Below are 13,312 nucleotides of genomic sequence, written 5' to 3'. Positions count from 1 at the left end.
AGCCAGACTGGAGCACATGAGCACCCTGGACTTTATATTACACATTGATTATTATCCGGGTTACACATATAATGAAAATAATGACACCGAAAGACGTACAAAGTTTCCGAGTGAATAGATATGATCAAAATAGTATCAATCTCACGCCGATTCCTGAGCCATTTTGAGAGATAACGAGCAAGCCAGTCACGTGATCCTTGACGTAGAGGTACTGTAGGAACCACAGATCATTTCCCCATCAACAACAACGCAAATCATGCAGACTTTGTGAAAGCCAACGATTACTTTGGGACAAATGATGGTCCAGAACCTTATATTTTAGACTGAATATAAGGATGGTGAGCGACAAGTTTTAGAAGCTGTGTGGAAAGGTCATGTAACACAGTGGTAAAAATGCCCCTGTGCCAACTTTTTTGCAATGTGTTGCTGCCATTAAATTCTAAGTTAATGATTATTTGCAAAAAAAAATAAATAGATAAGTTTCTCAGTTCGAACATTAAATATCTTGTATTTGCAGTCTTTTCAATTGAATATAAGTTAAAAATGAATTGCAAATCATTGTGTTCTGTTTTTATTTACGAATTAAAATTCCATTCTTGACAGAGCGCAGAATTTTTTTAAACCGTTTAAAAATTTTTGGCGAACTTGCCGCATGTCCCGCTTCACTACAAGCTTTCCCACGATCCATTAGGACCCTCACGCTTTAATCAGGCTTTGTTACGCTTTAACGCCGCTTTGCATGCCGCTTTAAAGCGCCGTCAAAGCGCCGTTGGTGTGAACCTAGCATAAGGTGCCGACTTCATATTGATAACAAATTATATTTAAAGTTGAATGTGTGTGGATTAGAATACCTTTGTCTGCATACTGTGACCTACATTAAGCTGAGAAGCTTTGGAGCATGCGTGGTGTTTGTGCGTGTGCATGTTTGTGTGTGCATGTGTGAGTGTATGTATGTGTGTGTATGTGTGTGTGTGCGCGCACTGAGTAAATATACTGAAGTGGGTGCAAAAGACAAAGGATACAGAATCAGAGATCATGTATGCATGAGTAGAGGCTGTATGGCTGCCATGTTTGTGTGACCACAAGACTAAAAGACACACCACATTGCATCATCTTCAACACTGAAACAATCACACATTTATTACGCTCACATCACAAATATTCCTACTTGATCTTTTATTGTTGTTAATTTGCTGTTATGTAAGGAATGAAAAGAGTCACAAAAGATGAACATGTCACATGACTGTATAGAAAATATGCAGGTTTATGCAAGTAAAATGGCTAGATATAGTTATTCAATTAACATTGAATATTTGTTAATGTCCACCAGAGTCCAACACTAATATAAAAATACTACTACTGTATATAATTAAAATACTGTCTTACTTGAACACTCGTCTCAATGTACTTTGTACTATTGTAGTTTTCAGTCAGATAAAGTACTGCAGTACTTTTACTTCTAAAACATTTTCGACGGATGTTGGTATTGAAATATCCAAGTACTAAGGCTGTCAAATGTTTTCATCTGATTAGTAACAGTTTTTAATTCAGAAATCAAGATTAAGCACATTCTTCAGCTATGTTTGAAATACAGTATGTCCGTTTTAACTGTACTGCAATAACAAAAAACTAAATATATTTAGGACACGCACACACATTGAAAACGACTTCCGGACGGCTTTAAAGTGATTCTGGACCACCATCAGCAGCCTCAAGAAGGGGAACAGTGCACTGTCAACACCGTGTATTGTGAAGATAGTGTGCTGCTGACCTCGACAGCGGATGTTGTGGATCGTTGGAGGGAATACTTCGAAGACCTCCTCAATCCCACCAACACGTCTTCCTACGAGGAAGCAGTGCCTGGGAAATCGGTGGTGGGCTCTCTTATTTCTGGGGCTGAGATTGCCAGGGTAGTTAAAAAGCTCCTCGGTGGCTAGGCTGGATGGATGAGGTCCACCCGGAGTTCCTTAAGGCTCTGGATGCTGTGGGGTTGTCTTAGTTGACAAGACTCTGCAACATTGCGTGGACATCCTGGGCGGTACCTCTGGATTGGCAGCCTGGGGTGGTGGTTCTTCTCCTTAAGAAGGGGAACCAGATTTGTGTGTTCCAACTATCGTGGGATCACTGTGACGAGCTGTCACATTCACTTCGGGTTGTGTTTCCTTGGTTGGTGTTTATTTCCTGTCGGCGCTCTTATTTTGGTTCCATTTCCTGCTTGTCTCCCTGAGCGCTGTTTCCCCTCATTTGCTGCTGATTGGCAGCCTGGCCACACCTGTTGTCAATCAGAAGGCTGCTATTTATGCCTGCCTCAACCTCCAGTCAAGGCTCAATGATTGGTTTCCTGGTATCTCATTTGCTGTCTCCTGTTATCCTGTTTCCTGTGATCCTGTCTCCTGTTATCCCATTAAAGTCATGTTTTCCTGCGCCACGCCTGCCATGTTTGCATCTTGGGGTTCACCACCAACAGATTACGCCAATCACACTCCTCAGCCTTCCCAGTAAGGTATATTCAGGTGTACTGGAGAGGAGGCTACGCCGGATAAACAAACCTCGGATTCAGGAGGAGCAGTGAGGATTTTATCCTGGTTGTGGAACTGTGGACCAGCTCTACACTCTCAACAGGGTCCTTGAGGGTGCATGGGAGTTTGCCCAACCAGTCTACATGTGCTTTGTGGACTTGAAGAAGGCATTCAACCATGTCCCTCGGGAATTCCTGTGGGGAATGCTCAGAGAGTATGGTGTATCGGTCTGATTGTGCCGGTACGCTCCTTGTATGATCAGTGTCAGAGCTTGGTCCGCAATGCCGGCAGCAAGTCGGACCCGTTTTCAGTGAGGGTTGGACTCCGCCAGGGCTGACATTTGTCACTGATCCTGTTCATAATTTTTATGGACATAATTTTTAGACACAGTCAGGGCCCTGAGGGTTTGGTGACTGCAGGATTAGGTCTCTGCTTTTTACAGATGATGTGGTTCTCATGGCTTCATCTGACTAGGATCTTGAGCTCTCACTTGATCGGTTTGCAGCCGAGTGTGAAGCGACTGCGATGAGAATCAGCGAGTCCATGGTTCTCACCCGGAAAAGGGTGGAGTGCCATCTCCTGGTTGGGTAAGAGATCTTGCCCCAAGTGGAGGAGTTCAAGTACCTTGGAGTCTCACAAGTTAGGGAAGAGTAGATCATGAGATTGACAGGCGGATTGGAGCAGCGTCTTCAGTAATGCGGGCACTGTAATGATCAGTTGTGGTGAAAAAGGAGCTCTCAATTTACCAGTCGATCTCCGTTCCCATCCTCACCTATGGTCATGAGCTTTGGGTTATGACCTAAAGGACAACATCACGGGTACAAGCTGCTGAAATGAGTTTCTTCCGTCGTTTGGCGGGGCTCTCCCTTAGAGATAGGGTGAGAAGTTATGTCATCCGATAGGAGCGCAAGGTAAAGCCGCTGCTCCTCTACATCGAGAAGAGCCAGATGAGGTGGTTCGGGCATCTGTTCAGGATGCCACCCGGACGCCTGCCTAGGGAGGTGTTTAGGGCACGTCCGACCGGTAGGAGGCCACGGGGAAGACCCAGGACACGTTGGGATGACCATGGCTAGCCTGGGAACGCTTCGGGATCCCCCGGGAGGAGCTGGACGAAGTGGCTTGGGAGAGGAAGTCTGGGCTTCTGAGTGCAACAAGACCAATGTGTTTCATTAAGATTAAGATTAAAGATTAAAGTACCAATGATTGTCACACACACACTAGATGTGGTGAAATTTGTCCTCTGCATTTGACCCATCCCCTTGGGGAGCAGTGGGCAGCAGCGGCGCCGCGCCCGGGAATCATTTTGGTGATTTAACCCCCAAATCCAACCCTTGATGCTGAGTGCCAAGCAGGGAGGTAATGGGTCCCATTTTTATAGTCTTTGGTATGACTCGGCATGCCTTTTCATTTATATTTCAACCTTCTAAAATTGTTCTTAAAGTGCAATAGGAAAAAGGTTTTACGTAGTGTAAGATTTTCTGTTAAAATAAAGGCAAAAAATAAAATGTTTCGTAGTTCCTTTTATTTGGAAAAGTATAGAAAAGTATTGATATATATTTTGACACTGGTACTAGATTATTGGTATCGGGACAACCCTAAAACCTAGTCTCAGTGGGAGCAAAGGAGACGAGAAAGAGAAAGTGTTTGAGGATGGAGCCGTTGTGTGTGTGTGTGTGTCGCGCTTCTGTCTATTTAGTTTGACAGTGCTTTTTGTGAACATAAATAAAGACTGACTGTCATACTCACTATTACAATAGAATTTATTTCAAACTGCCAGAAAACATTCATTTTGGTAGTAATATCACAGAATTACACTACAAAATATCTTTGACAAAGCATAATCGTATTGTGAGATAATTTTTTGTTGTTTTGTTGGTTAGACCGGATGTGCAGCGTAGCGCTATTATTGTGAAACCGGACGTGTGTGATTGGTATGAGAAAAGACCTGACATATTTTGGCCAAGGTCCCTGATTAAAGAGAGACTTTTTTTCTGCTGAGCTTTTATTCCATCTTAAAAAAGCAGTTTGAGTAACAATCTACATTTTATGTTACTAATACATTTAACTGTAATGTAAACACAGACGCTAAGTTCCTCCTCTCTTTAAGCGACATTTGTTCCAATGGTGTCGTCTCATGGCGATTGAAGATACAAGTGTCTTGTCTTGTCCTTAGGATGACTTGTCATGGCTTTGGACCTGAGACTTCTATAATGTCCTGCTTTTTTTGTACATTTCTGCTCACCACTTTCCACACTTGTGGCTCCACAGTAACTGGACGCCATTACATTTTCTCAATGTACGGAATGGCCCGAGGGTCAAAAAGGAGTCAGGACGTTAATTGCTTGTTAAAAAAATGATCGCCGTTAAAGGACCTTCTAAATAACGCGTTATCGCGTTAACGTTGACAGGTCTAATACATATATATATATATATATATATATATATATATATATATATATATATATATATATATATATATATATATATATATATATGTACCCCGCCTTCCACCCGATTGTAGCTGAGATAGGCTCCAGCGCCCCCCGCAACCCCAAAGGGAATAAGCGGTAGAAAATGGATAGATGGATGGATATATATATATATATATATATATATATATATATATATATATATATATATATATATATATATATATATATATATATATATGTATATATTATTTGTTTTCTGCGTTGTATTGCAACCAATAAGGCTGATGCTGATTTCACTCAGTTTTTGTGAGTCGTTATAGTGTCCTCCATTGCATGTATCAACAATGAAGGGAGCAATATGCCATAAATCTAGCTTGCTGTTTACATACGTAATACTAGAAGTAGTGGGAACAGTACATCTATAATTGTCACAATTACATGTTCAACATTATAAAATGTTCCCTCAGAACGGAGAAAATGTTGACTTTGATATAGAGCTGTACGATTAATCGACTCATTTTCAAGGTTTTAATTAGTGCTGTAAATTGACCTCCTCTCTGAGCTTCCACCTTATCGTGGTAGAGGAGTTTGCGTGTCCCAATGATCCTAGGAGCTATGTTGTCCGGGGGCTTCCATGCCCCCTGGTAGGGTTTCCCAAGACAAACAGGTCCAAGGTGAGGGATCAGACAAAGAGCAGCTCGAAGACTTCTATGCGAATACAAAAACAGAGACTCCGATTTCCATCGCCCGGACGCGGGTCACCGGGGCCCCCCTCTTGAGCCAGGCACGATGGCGAGCGCCTGGGGACTAGACCTGCCCGAAGAGGCAACGTGGGTCCCCCCTCCAATGGGCTCACCACTCATAGAAGGGGCCATAGAGGTCGGGTGCATTGTGAGCTGGGCGGAAGCCGAAGGCAGGGCACTTGGCGGTCCAATGCTCGGCTTCATAAGCTAGCTCTTGGGACTTGGAATGTCACCTCGCTGGAGGGGAAGGAGCCTGAGATAGTGCGGACTCACTTTGATGCACAGCAAGGGCTCTGGAACCAGTTCTCTGGAGAGGGGCTGGACTCTCTTCCCCACTGCCGTTGATTCTCGTTGCCCCCCGGCTCAAAGCTTGCACGTTGGAATCCAACCCGGTGGACGAGAGGGTAGCTTCCCTCCGCCTTCGGGTGGGGGGACGGGTCCTGACTATTGTTTGTGCTTATGCACCAAATGGCAGTTCAGAGTACCCACTCTTTTTGGATACACTCGAGGGAGTACTGGAAAGTGCTCTCACAGGTGATTCCCTTGTCCTACTGGGGGACTTCAACGCTCATGTTGGCAACGATAGTGAAACCTGCAGAGGCGTGATTGGGAAGAATGGCCGCCCGGATCTGAACCCGAGTGGTGTTTTGTTATTAGACTTTTGTATTCGTCACAGATTGTCCATAACAAACACCATGTTCAAACATAAGAGTGTCCATATGTGCACTTGGCACCAGGACACCGTAGGCCGCAGTTCCATGATCGACTTTGTAGTTGTGTCATCGGATTTGCGGCCTCATGTTTTGGACACTCGGGTGAAGAGAGGAGCGGAGCTTTCTACCGATCACCACCTGGTGGTGAGTTGGCTGCGATGGTGGGGAAGGATGCCGGACAGACCTGGCAGGCCCAAACGCATTGTGAGGGTCTGCTGGGAAAGTCTAGCAGAAATTCCTGTCAGAGAGAGTTTCAATTCCCACCTCTAGAAGAACTTTGAACATGTCACGAGGGATGTGCTGGACATTGAGTCCGAGTGGACCATGTTCCGCACCTCTATTGTCGAGGCGGCTGATTGGAGCTTTGGCCGCAAGGTAGTTGGTGCCTATCGTGGCGGTAATCCTACAACCTGTTGGTCAAGCTATCGGGTTCTTTTGACTCATTGGACTCCGGAGGCAGCGGACAGGTACCGACAGGCCAAGCCGTGTGCGGCTTCAGCGGTCGCGGAGGCAAAAACTCAGACATGGGAGGAATTCGGGGAAGCCATGGAAAACGACTTCTGGACGGCTTCGAAGCGATTCTGGACCACCATCCGCCGCCTCAGGAAGGGGAAGCAGTGCACTGTCAACACCGTGTATGGTGAGGATGGTGTTCTGCTGACCTCGACTGCGGATGTTGTGGATCGGTGGAGGTAATACTTCAAAGACCTCCTCAATCCCAACAACATGTATTCCTATGAGGAAGCAGTTCCTGGGGAATCTGTAGTGGGCTCTCCTATTTCTGGGGCTGAGGTTGCTGAGGTAGTTAAAAAGCTCCTTGGTGGTAATTCCCCGGGGGTGGATGAGATCCGTCCGGAGTTTCTTAAGGCTTTGGATGCTGTGGGGCTGTCTTGGTTGACAAGACTCTGCAGGATCGCGTGGACATCGGGGGCGGTACCTCTGGATTGGCAGACCAGGGTTGTGGTTCCTCTCTTTAAGAAAGGGAACCGGAGGGTGTGTTCCAACTATCGTGGGATCACACTCCTCAGCCTTCCCGGTAAGGTCTATTCAGATAGTCGAACCTCGGATTCAGGAGAAACAGTGTGGTTTTCGTCCTGGTCGTGGAACTGTGGACCAGCTCTGTACTCTCGGCAGGGTCCTTGAGGGTGCATGGGAGTTTGCCCATCCAGTCTACATGTGCTTTGTGGACTTGGAGAAAGCATTCGACCGTGTCCCTCGGGAAGTCCTGTGGGGAGTGCTTAGAGAGTATGGGGTATCCGACCGTCTGATTGTGGCGGCCCATTCCCTGTACGATCAGTGTCAGAGCTTGGTCCGCATTGCCGGCTGTAAGTCGAACACGTTTCCAGTGAGTGTTGGACTCTGCCAAGGCTGCCTTTGGTCACAGATTCTATTCATAACTTTTATGGACAGAATTTCTAGGCGCAGTCAGGGCGTTGATGGGATCCGGTTTGGTGGCTGCAGGAATAGGTCTCTGCTTTTTGCAGATGATGTGGTCCTGATGGCCAGGATCTTCAGCTCTCACTGGATCGGTTCACAGCCTAGTGTGAAGCGACTAGGATGAGAATCAGCACCTCCAAGTCCGAGTCCATGGTTCTCGCCCGGAAAAGGGTGGAGTGCCATCTCCAGGTTGGGGAGGAGACCCTGCCCCAAGTGGAGGAGTTCAAGTACCTGGGAGTCTTGTTCACGAGTGAGGGAAGAGTGGATCGTGAGATCGACAGGCGGATCGGTGCGGCGCCTTCAGTATTGCGGACACTGTATCGATCCGTTGTGGTAAGGAAGGACCTGAGCTGGAAGGCAAAGCTCTCAATTTACCGGTCGATCTACGTTCCCATCCTCATCTATGGTCATGAGCAATGACCAAAAGAACAACATCACGGGTACAAGCGGCCGAAATGAGTTTCTTCTCCCTCAGAGATAGGGTGAGAAGCTCTGCCATCCGGAGGGACAGAGGAAACAAGTATTTGCTTTGCGCAATGGATTATTTTACCAAGTGGCCGGAGGCGTACGCACTGCCGAACCAGGAAGCGGAGACAGCGGCTGATGCCTTACTGGAGGGCATGTTCAGTCGCTTCGGGACTGCAGATATCCTCCACAGCGACCAGGGTAGGACTTTTGAATCCAGGGTTTTTGCTGCCCTGTGTGAAAGACTGGACATGCAAAAGACATGCACGACTCCCTTGCACCCGCAAAGTGATGGACTAGTAGAGCGGTTTAACCATACCATGCAGCAGCAGCTACCTATTCCCACCGCCAACCATCAGCATGACTGGGACCGACATATTCCACTCTTGCTGATGGCGTACCATTCCACGGTTCAAAGTTCCACAAGTTACACCCCTGCCCTGCTGATGTTGGGTCAGGAGATCCGGACACCTGCTGAGTTGGCGTTTGGGAGACCACCAGGCATCACCGTGGATCGACCGGGACTAGAATACGCCCGGAAGCTGTAGGATCGGTTGGAGGCGGCACATACTTTTGCTCGAGACCAGTTGGAGAAGGCTGGTTTGAGGTGTCAAGTGAGTTGAAACCCTCTATCCCACCCACCTATGCACAGCACAACCACAGGGCCCAGATATATACTCATCTGTGTGTAATCAAGATTGTAATCAAAACGTATTTAATCAAGTATGTTAATCATGTGTGTTATTACATGTTCTTGTGTGTATTATCCCAGTATGGTGAATGAAAGTTCTTAAGACTGTAATGATGGAATGTGAAGGTAAAAACCTGAAATGACCTTAGCAGATGCGTACGTGACTAAAGACACAATGTTATTGCCAGAAGTACTGAGGTCCTTGGAAACTGTGACTTACAGGAAGAAAGTAGAACAGATGGTCATCGAGAACAGGATGTTGGGGAAGAATCTGGAAAGTCCCAGAAATTACCTAAAAGATGACAATGTAATGGGGTGTACACTTTGTGAACCAATGAAAAGAGACAACACCCCGAAGAGGGTTGAAAAATGTGTAAACCAGTGAAAAGATGACAACATGTTATGGGATGTATACTTTTTATCCAATGAGAAGTTAACACAATGTGATGGGCTATACTCCGAAACCAAAAAAGGAGTTGTTTGTCTTAAAATGTACCGGCCCACTACGAAGGGCATAACAAGGGTGCAGAAACAGCTATTATACGGGATTCGTGCTTGGACCAGCCATCGGATGGAAGACAAAGAGGACTCCTGCCTGCTTGGACAAGAACTTTTCCAAAAATCCAAGAAGAACTAATTCGACGAAAGAGACTATTTTTCATCTGAGATCCCCCTGCTAAAAAGTAGAGAGAAAACAGATTCCGATTCTACACTCTGACGACAAGAGATTGAACTGCGATCTGACGAAGGACATCAAGACCACCAGAGCACCAGCTTTTGGTCGACGTTGGTCCTCCGGGCTTCCTCTTCTGCGGAGCATCCACACCCTGGGTGCGGTTGCCCTGATCCTGCGACCTACCCAGCTTCTTCCAAACAAAGAGACACTTTTTTCAGATGTTTTCGGACATTCCCCAAAGCAGTGGTTCTCAAATGGGGGTACGCGTACCCCTGGGGGTACTTGAAGGTATGCCAAGGGGTACGTGAGATTTTTTTTAAATATTCTAAAAATAGCAACAATTCAAAAATCCTTTATAAATATATTTATTGAATAATACTTCGACAAAATATGAATGTAAGTTCATAAACTGAACATCTAATCAAGTAGGCTATTCCATTCATTACCATAAAGCCAGAGTTTCCCCCATGCCATGATGGTTTGACCCTACCTGGCGGTGCCACACGGCACCAACTGTCAATCAACTATCCATGTAGAAAACAATGGAGGCTTGGTTAAAGCGTAGCAGTAATGCAGCTGAGACGTGTGGACATGTTCCATAAATATTGATGTTAAAGATTTCTTTTTTTGTGAAGAAATGTTGACAATGAAGTTCATGAATCCAGATGGATCTCTATTACAATCCCCAAAGAGGGCACTTTAAGTTGATTACTTCTATGTGTAGAAATCTTTATTTATAATTGAATAACTTGTTTGTTTTTCAACAAGTTTTTAGTTATTTTATATCTTTTTTTCCAAATAGTTCAAGAAAGACCAATATGAGCAATATTTTGCGCTTTTATGCAATTTAATAAATCAGAAACTGATGACATAGTGCTGTATTTTACTTCTTTATCTCTTTTTTTAACCAAAAATGCTTTGCTCTGATTAGGGGGTACTTGAATTAAAAAAAAATTCACAGGGGGTACATCACTGAAAAAAGGTTGAGAACCACTGCCCCAAAGAACCTTGCACAGTAAAAAACGGACTGAATTCCAATTTAAACCGAATTTGAAACTACATTGATTTACAATTATATACATTTTTTAATTTTTATACATTTTTACAGTTTTATGTCAATGACTATTGACGCTGTGCAATGCTCACGCTATTGAGCCTGCAATAAATACCATTACAAAAGTACCAAGATTGTATCCTTTATCGTGCCATTACGTTCTTGACGTAAAAACATAGGTATCCTGTGTGTACTACAACTAGCTCTGAAAGGTTGCTCTAAATGAATCCACTTACACATATGACCTGAAGGGCTTTTTATTCTATTCCCAGCCCTCGAATTTAACCTGGTCAGTAACAAGAGCCAAGATTCATTAGACACAAGCTATCTAAAACAGCGGAATTTGGGGTTCGACTCTGTCTTACAAGAAAGGCTTCTGTGCCGAGTCGACCACAAAAGGAAGCGGGACAGACGCTGAACCAAAGGGTAGTTAGAACTAGGCGAATTACCTTGCCATCCAGCTGAGTAGAGCATCGTCGGTGGAGCAGCCTGGTAAGACCAACCGCGCTGAGAGGACAGGACCCTGTGATCGGAGAGCTGGACCCTTCTCACAAGTTCTGGGAAGAACTTATGGGTTACCACCGGAATCTAACTTTAGGCATGACAAGCTGGTCTGGGTGTACACGCCCAAAATTAAAAAAAAGACGTTGCCCCAAGTTGGACAGTCATTGGGACGGTCCGTGTAGGGTGCTTGAGAGGGTGGGAGAAGTAGTGTATAGAGTTGCAGTGTCCCCAAAGGGCCGAAAGGTTGTCCTGCATAGAGATCTGTTTGGAACCCTACAGGGGCAGAGAGGTTCCCAGGTTTGAGGCGGGGCCTGGACAGCTAGTGGATCAAGAATTCCCCAGATTCCACCCTGTTCAGCCGCCAGCGCCACATGTTGATGGACCTGAGCCAGAACAGGGACAGAAGCGTAGACCGCCAAGGTTCAGGGATTTTCTTGTTGAACCCTCGGGGTGAGGGTCTTCATAAAGGGGGAGGCAGTGTAATATCTGTGATATTTTTGTAGGTGTACTGTGTCTTTAAGGGTTTGTGAACGCACGTGCGTGAGAGAGTTGGCGGGAAGCGAGAGAGTGTGTGAGCGTGAGTTGTGGTTAACAGCAGCTTGTGTAAGAATGTGTTACTTTGGAACTACCAACAAGTTACCGCTTGTTAATAAAGTGATTGAGTGTGCATCCTCGTCTGTGTCACTCTTTCTCCACTGCGGGGCATTACAGTACTTTCAATATTTAGTTAAGGTAAACTTGCCTAAAGAAATTTAAATGTTTTTGTTCGTTTTTTTCTTTAGGATAACAAAGGTTTTTACCTTCCAATTACCGTAAAATGGTTAGCAATTCTACAGTAAAGAGATATAAAAGAGTATATCCTTTTAAATGGTTACTTGTTTTATCAATACTGATTACATTACATTATAAACACTGCATAGATTTTTGGGATTATTTATTCAGTTTAAAAGCATCTCTTTGTATGGGGCCCAGTTGCAGGTGGGCCCCCGGATCTTCCCGTCAGGCTGCAGGAAGTTTCTCTGTCTTATCCCCCTCTTGTCCCAGCAATTTCCTCCTCTGTCTTCCTTTTTTTCTTCTATCCCTTCCTACTCCGATCCGGCTGCGGCAAACATTTAATAAAGTCAAATGCAAATAAGGCAACGATAGAAGAATCCCATACTTCCCTTTTTTAAAGTAAATCTGTACAGCAAATATGGGCATCTACATCAACAATATGATTTGCCTGAGTGGCTGGATAGGACAAAAAAAAAAAGGACATTATGTAGACCAGGGGTCTCAAACATGCGGCCCGCGGGCCAATTGCGGCCCGCGAGACGTTATTGTGCGGCCCGCACCTTAATATGAACGTTTAATGTTAGTGCGGCCCGCGAGTTTTATATGAATGGCGCTTGACAGCGCTGTGTGCGGAGCTGAAGCCTTCTTGCCAACCCTCCCGACTTTCACACATCAACAATACTGAGGAAAACAATATTGAGGGCTCGAGGTTTAGCGTCCACATTTCCTCCATACAAACAATGTGCCTGCACAGTCACATGTTGTATGCGGCTTTAACAGACTGCAATGCATACTTAGTCACCAGCCATACATGTCACACTGAGGGTGGCCGTATAAAAAAAACTTTATCAATGTTACAAATATGCGCCACACTGTGAACCCACACCAAACAAGAATGACAAACACATTTTGGGAGAACATCCGCACAGTAACACAACATAAACACAACAGAACAAATACCCAGAATTCCTTGTAGCCCTAACTCTTCCGGGCTACAAGGAATCTACCAATCATGGTGTGGTATATGGCTCTCGAGGGCCGAACATTGACATCACTTGCGTGATGCAAGCAGAGAGACGTTTTGCTGCTTTTCCAGAGACCTGCATGCGCTCTACCTCTCTCCCTCCCTCACTCACTCACTCACTCGCTCGCTCTCTCGCGCTCTCTCTCTCTCGCTCTCTCTCTCTGTCTCTCGCTCTCTGTCACTGTGTGTGTCTTTGTCGCTCCCGCCGGTCCGGGCAGGGGAGACGAGGAGTCCGGTAGCTTCCGAAAAACCGAGCGACAATACAAAAGTGTGGTGCACT

General features: G+C 45.4%; 1 long non-coding RNA gene across 1 annotated transcript in view; it reads right to left on the bottom strand.

The window, feature by feature from the left end:
* Positions 1–9,256, bottom strand: part of LOC133663847 (uncharacterized) — a 10,217-nt gene extending 961 nt beyond the window's left edge. The window contains exon 1 of the long non-coding RNA XR_009828422.1: positions 9,221–9,256. This is a non-coding gene — a long non-coding RNA (uncharacterized LOC133663847). The remainder of the gene's footprint in view (positions 1–9,220) is intronic.
* Positions 9,257–13,312: the final 4,056 nt, after the last annotated feature.

Source organism: Entelurus aequoreus, linkage group LG13, assembly GCF_033978785.1.
Source record: "Entelurus aequoreus isolate RoL-2023_Sb linkage group LG13, RoL_Eaeq_v1.1, whole genome shotgun sequence".
NCBI lineage: Eukaryota > Metazoa > Chordata > Actinopteri > Syngnathiformes > Syngnathidae > Entelurus > Entelurus aequoreus.
This window is presented reverse-complemented; position numbering and strand designations above follow the sequence as displayed.